The sequence below is a fragment of the Stegostoma tigrinum genome, chromosome 9 (assembly GCF_030684315.1).
Source record: "Stegostoma tigrinum isolate sSteTig4 chromosome 9, sSteTig4.hap1, whole genome shotgun sequence".
In the NCBI taxonomy this organism is placed as follows: Eukaryota; Metazoa; Chordata; class Chondrichthyes; order Orectolobiformes; family Stegostomatidae; genus Stegostoma; species Stegostoma tigrinum.
This window is the reverse complement of record NC_081362.1, coordinates 38,859,462-38,865,461: the sequence shown is the minus strand read 5'-3', so window position 1 is coordinate 38,865,461 and position 6,000 is coordinate 38,859,462. Positions and strand designations below refer to the sequence as shown.

At 56.9% G+C, this 6,000-nt stretch overlaps 1 protein-coding gene across 2 annotated transcripts in view; it reads right to left on the bottom strand.

Annotated features, from left to right (window-relative positions):
- Nucleotides 1–6,000, bottom strand: part of LOC125454879 (ribosomal protein S6 kinase alpha-2) — a 427,165-nt gene that overhangs the window by 282,457 nt on the left and 138,708 nt on the right. The window lies entirely within an intron of this gene.

Below are 6,000 nucleotides of genomic sequence, written 5' to 3'. Positions count from 1 at the left end.
TCCCCCACCGTGTGTGTGTCTCTCCCCCCCGTGTGTGTGTCTCTCTCTCTCTCCCCCCCCGTGTGTGTGTCTCTCCCCCCCCGTGTGTGTGTCTCTCTCTCTCCCCCCCCGTGTGTGTGTCTGTCTCTCTCTCCCCCCCCTGCCGTGTGTGTCTCTCTCCCCCCCCACCCCGTGTGTGTCTCTCTCTCTCTCTCTCTCCCCCCCCCACCGTGTGTGTCTCTCTCCCCCCCCACCCCGTGTGTGTCTCTCTCTCTCTCTCTCCCCCCCCACCCCGTGTGTGTCTCTCTCCCCCCCCGACCCCGTGTGTGTGTCTCTCTCTCTCCCCCCCACCCCGTGTGTGTGTCTCTCTCTCTCTCCCCGCCCGTGTGTGTGTCTCTCTCTCTCTCCCCGCCCGTGTGTGTGTCTCTCTCTCTCTCCCCCCCCGCCGTGTTTGTCTCTCTCCCCCCCCCCACCCCGTGTGTCTCTCTCTCTCCCCCCCCACCCCGTGTGTGTCTCTCTCCCCCCCCACCCCGTGTGTGTGTGTCTCTCTCTCTCTCCCCCCCACCCCGTGTGTGTCTCTCTCCCCCCGACCCCGTGTGTGTCTCTCTCTCTCTCTCCCCTCTCCGTGTGTGTGTCTCTCTCTCTCTCTCCCCCCCGTGTGTGTCTCTCTCCCCCTCCGTGTGTGTCTCTCTCCCCCCCCCCGTGTGTCTCTCTCTCCCTCCCCCTCCGTGTGTGTCTCTCTCTCTCCCTCCCCCCCACCGTGTGTGTCTCTCTCTCTCCCCCCACTGTGTGTGTCTCTCTCTCTCTCCCCCCGCCGTGTGTGTGTCTCTCTCTCTCCCCCCCTCCGTGTGTGTGTCTCTCTCTCTCCCTCCCCCCCCCCACCGTCTGTGTCTCTCTCTCTCCCTCCCCCGCCCGTGTTTGTCTCTCTCTCCCCCCCACCATGTGTGTCTCTCTCTCCCCCCCGTGTGTGTCTCCCTCCCCCCGCCGTGTGTGTGTCTCTCCCCTCCGCCGTGTGTGTGTCTCTCCCCTCCGTGTGTGTGTCTCTCTCTCTCCACCCCCCCGTGTGTGTGTCTCTCTCTCTCCCCCCCCCGTGTGTGTGTCTCTCTCTCTCCCTCCCCCCCGTGTGTGTCTCTCTCCCCCGCCGTGTGTGTGTCTCTCTCTCTCCCTCCCCCCCCACCGTGTGTGTCTCTCTCTCTCCCTCCCCCGCCCGTGTGTGTGTCTCTCTCCCCCCCCACCGTGTGTGTGTCTCTCACCCCCCCCACCGTGTGTGTCTCTCCCCCCCGTGTGTGTGTCTCTCCCCCCCCCGTGTGTGTGTGTCTCTCTCTCTCCCCCCCCGCCGTGTGTGTCTCTCTCCCCCCCCACCCCGTGTGTGTCTCTCTCTCTCCCCCCCCCACCCCGTGTGTGTCTCTCTCCCCCCCCACCCCGTGTGTGTCTCTCTCTCTCTCTCTCCCCCCCCACCCCGTGTGTGTCTCTCTCCCCCCCGACCCCGTGTGTGTGTGTCTCTCTCTCTCTCCCCCCCCGTGTGTCTCTCTCTCCCTCCCCCCCCGTGTGTCTCTCTCTCCCTCCCTCCCCCCCACCGTGTGTGTCTCTCTCTCTCCCCCCCCACCATGTGTGTCTCTCTCTCTCTCCCCCCGCCGTGTGTGTGTCTCTCTCTCCCCCCTCCGTGTGCGTGTCTCTCTCTCTCCCTCCCCCCCACCGTGTGTGTCTCTCTCTCTCCCTCCCCCCCGTGTGTGTCTCTCTCTCTCTCTTCCCCCCCGTGTGTGTCTCTCTCCCCCCCACCGTGTGTGTCTCTCTCCCCCCCGTGTGTGTCTCTCTCTCTCCCTCCCCGCCCACCGTGTGTGTCTCTCTCTCTCCCTCCCCCGCCCGTGTGTGTCTCTCTCTCCCCCCCCACCATGTGTGTCTCTCTCCCCCCCGTGTGTGTCTCCCTCCCCCCGCCGTGCGTGTGTCTCTCCCCACCGTGTGTGTGTCTCTCTCTCTCCACGCCCCCGTGTGTGTGTCTCTCTCTCTCCCCCTCCCCCCCCACCGTGTGTGTCTCTCTCTCTCCCTACCCCCGGGTGTGTCTCTCTCTCCCCCCCACCGTGTGTGTCTCTCCCCCCCCCCCGTGTGTGTGTCTCTCTCTCCCCCCCCCCCGTGTGTGTGTCTCTCTCTCCCCTCCGTGTGTGTCTCTCCCTCCCCCCCCAGTGTGTGTGTCTCTCCCTCCCCCCCGTGTGTGTGTGTCTCTCCCCCCCGCCGTGTGTGTGTGTCTCTCTCTCTCCCCCCCGTGTGTGTCTCTCCCCCCCGTGTGTGTCTCTCTCTCTCCCCCCCCGTGTGTGTGTGTCTCTCTCTCTCCCCCCCCGTGTGTGTGTGTCTCTCTCTCTCCCCCCCCCGTGTGTGTGTGTCTCTCTCTCTCCCCCCCCGTGTGTGTGTCTCTCTCTCTCTCCCCCCCCGTGTGTGTGTCTCTCTCTCTCCCCCCCCGTGTGTGTCTCTCTCTCCCCCCCCCCGTGTGTGTGTGTCTCTCTCCCCCCCCGTGTGTGTGTGTGTCTCTCTCTCTCCCCCCCCCGTGTGTGTCTCTCTCTCTCCCTCCCCCGCCCGTGTGTGTCTCTCTCTCCCCCCCCACCATGTGTGTCTCTCTCCCCCCCGTGTGTGTCTCCCTCCCCCCGCCGTGCGTGTGTCTCTCCCCACCGTGTGTGTGTCTCTCTCTCTCCACGCCCCCGTGTGTGTGTCTCTCTCTCTCCCCCTCCCCCCCCACCGTGTGTGTCTCTCTCTCTCCCTACCCCCGGGTGTGTCTCTCTCTCCCCCCCACCGTGTGTGTCTCTCCCCCCCCCCCGTGTGTGTGTCTCTCTCCCCCCCCCCCCGTGTGTGTGTCTCTCTCTCCCCTCCGTGTGTGTCTCTCCCTCCCCCCCCAGTGTGTGTGTCTCTCCCTCCCCCCCGTGTGTGTGTGTCTCTCCCCCCCCGCCGTGTGTGTGTGTCTCTCTCTCTCCCCCCCGTGTGTGTCTCTCCCCCCCGTGTGTGTCTCTCTCTCTCCCCCCCCGTGTGTGTGTGTCTCTCTCTCTCCCCCCCCGTGTGTGTGTGTCTCTCTCTCTCCCCCCCCGTGTGTGTGTCTCTCTCTCTCTCCCCCCCCGTGTGTGTGTCTCTCTCTCTCCCCCCCCGTGTGTGTCTCTCTCTCCCCCCCCCGTGTGTGTGTGTCTCTCTCCCCCCCCGTGTGTGTGTGTGTCTCTCTCTCTCCCCCCCCCGTGTGTGTCTCTCTCTCTCCCCCCCCCCCGTGTGTGTCTCTCTCTCTCCCCCCCCCGTGTGTGTCTCTCTCTCCCCCCCCGTGTGTGTCTCTCTCTCCCCCCCCCGTGTGTGTCTCTCTCTCTCCCCCCCCCGTGTGTGTCTCTCTCTCCCCCCCCCGCCATGTGTGTTTCTCTCTCTCTCCCCCCCCATGTGTGTTTCTCTCTCTCTCCCCCCCCCCGCCATGTGTGTTTCTCTCTCTCACCCCCCCCGCCATGTGTGTTTCTCTCTCTCTCCCCCCCCCCGCCATGTGTGTTTCTCTCTCTCTCCCCCCCCGCCATGTGTGTTTCTCTCTCTCCCCCCCCCCCCCGCCATGTGTGTTTCTCTCTCTCCCCCGCCCTGTGTGTCTCTTTCTTTTTTTCTCTCTCTCCACACGTGTGTGTGTGTGTGTCTCTGTGTGTCTCTTCCCTCCCCCCCAAAATCTCTCCCCCCAGAACCTCCTCTCTGTTGACTAATGCTCCGCTCCTCTTCCCCCTTCCCTTCTGAGCAGCAGGGACAGGCTCTGTGCCAGATACCCATGCCCCACTGCTTCCCCCTGTAAAGTCCTCCCCAACAGTATACTTATTGTTGAGGAGAATGGCCACAGGTGATCCTTGCACTGCCTCCCAGTTCCCTTTCCATCCCCTGACCATAACCCACCTGCCTTTTTCCTGTACTTGAGGAGTGACTACCTCCCTGTAACGCAGGAGTTGGATGCACTTCCCACAGATGTTGTCAGCAGGGACACTAGTGGTGACCCTTACCTCCCACATTCTGCTTATTTTTTTATTTGAAAAAATATACTTTATTCATAGAATGTACAAAAAAAAACATTTATACACCTACCCAGTCATGCAAGCCGCTCCGGGTTACCCGGGGGTACGTACACCAACTAAAGGAAAAAACCAAAACAGAGAAAAAAAAACAAAGCAAAGAAATCACCCCGGCAGTCGTCACCCCACACAGTCCCAGTTGGCCCCCTGACCGGTTGGGGAAGGCGCCAGCTGGGCCCAGTTACCAGATAGGATTCTTTTCCCTCTTCTGGACGAGGTGGCTCATACGGTGGTCTTTCCCCACCGCGCCTTGGCGGCAGCTGCCCCAAGCTTTAGCGCGTCCCTCAGCACGTAGCCCTGGACCTTGGAGTGCGCCAGTCTGCAACACTCAGTCGGGGTCAGTTCTTTCAGCTAGCAGACCAGCAAGTTGCGGGCAGACCAAAGAGCGTCTTTCACCGCATTGATGGTCCTCCAGGCGCAGTTGATGTTGGTCTCGGTGTGCGTCCCCGGAAACAGCCCGTTGAGCACAGAGTCCCGCGTCACAGAGCCGCTCAGGACAAACCTCAACAAATACCACTGCATCCCCCTCCAGACCTCCTGCGCATAGGCACACTCCAGAAGGAGGTGATCAACAGTCTCATCCCCCCCCACAGCCACCTCAAGGGCAGCGTGCAGTGATTCCAGGCACACATAAAAGATCTCACTGGCAGAGCCCCTCTCACCACCAGCCAAGCAATGACCTCCCACATTCTGCTACTGCATTTGCTTTAAATGTAGTTTAATTTAGGTCAAAATACAGCAAGTTGTTCTGCCCTTGTTAAGTAAGTATGATGACTGCCAGGTGATTTAGACCACTGATTGATCTGATGTGAAACAATTATTGAAACACAATTTCAGTTTAAATTAGCTTTATCTCTTTAACTTTGACATCCTATTGGCTGTGTTGCATTCAATAACCAATTACAATATTTAAACTGCCTGATTGTGTTGGTTCTTTGAAGATTTTGTGTTTGGGTTGATGCAAATTAGTTTGAGAGGACTATTTATCATTTCATCTTACAGTTTCCAGCTTATTTTGAGTGCATTTTCCTACTGTTGCTACTTCATGGAAACTTGGCTCTGATCTGTAGTTTCTAAATACCTTTTTAACATCCACTTTCTTTCCAAAATATCAATGTCCTAACTTGAATAAAAGGTGTTAAATTGGCATTATTCTAGTCATGACCTTTCAATCCCATTCTTCATTACTCCACTAGGTTATGTGTTAATTGGTGAAATTACAACCGAACAAAGTCATTTTCTTCCCACGATATAAATGAAGCTACACTATGCTGATATCTGACATTGTTTGTTAAGCAAATCTTTTCATGCTGGTAGAACAGCTGTTTAGTTCTAAGTGCTGACTGTGCAGAGAGAAACAGATGTGAACTTGTGCAATGTTGCTGGCTTACTGAATCTGAATGAAGTGTGGTGTTGTGAATGGTAGGAAAGCTCAAAATAGACTTCTTAAACAGAAATAGCAGGTCATTGTTAACAAAACAAACTTTTAAACCTGGTCAGGGTCAATGTCATCTTTGATATTTCACAGGGCACGCACAACTAATGGAAAGGATGTAGTACTGCATACAGCACATGTGTTTTGTATGTGTATTTAAATACCCACCATATAAATTGGTGAAATGTTCTGCTGTTTTTGTTTTACTTTTGGACATAATTTGACAGTGTATTTTCTTCATTTTAGAACTTTAGTTTTAATCATGAACAGAGGTCTAGAGAAGAGGACAATATTGTGTTGGTAATAGTCATGCTGAAATTGGTAGAGACACAAGTTCCTTACTTGGCAGTTCAAAAGAGGTCCGTAAATATGTGGTGCTACATTTTGGTGAAATGTACATAATTTGACTGGAGGAAGCTTGGATGATGGGGATTTGCTATTTGGGTTCACAACCCATTAAAAACAACTTCTTGAGTGAAGAAAGACCATAAAAGGTGAATTCAAGGTTTTATGGTAACTATAAAA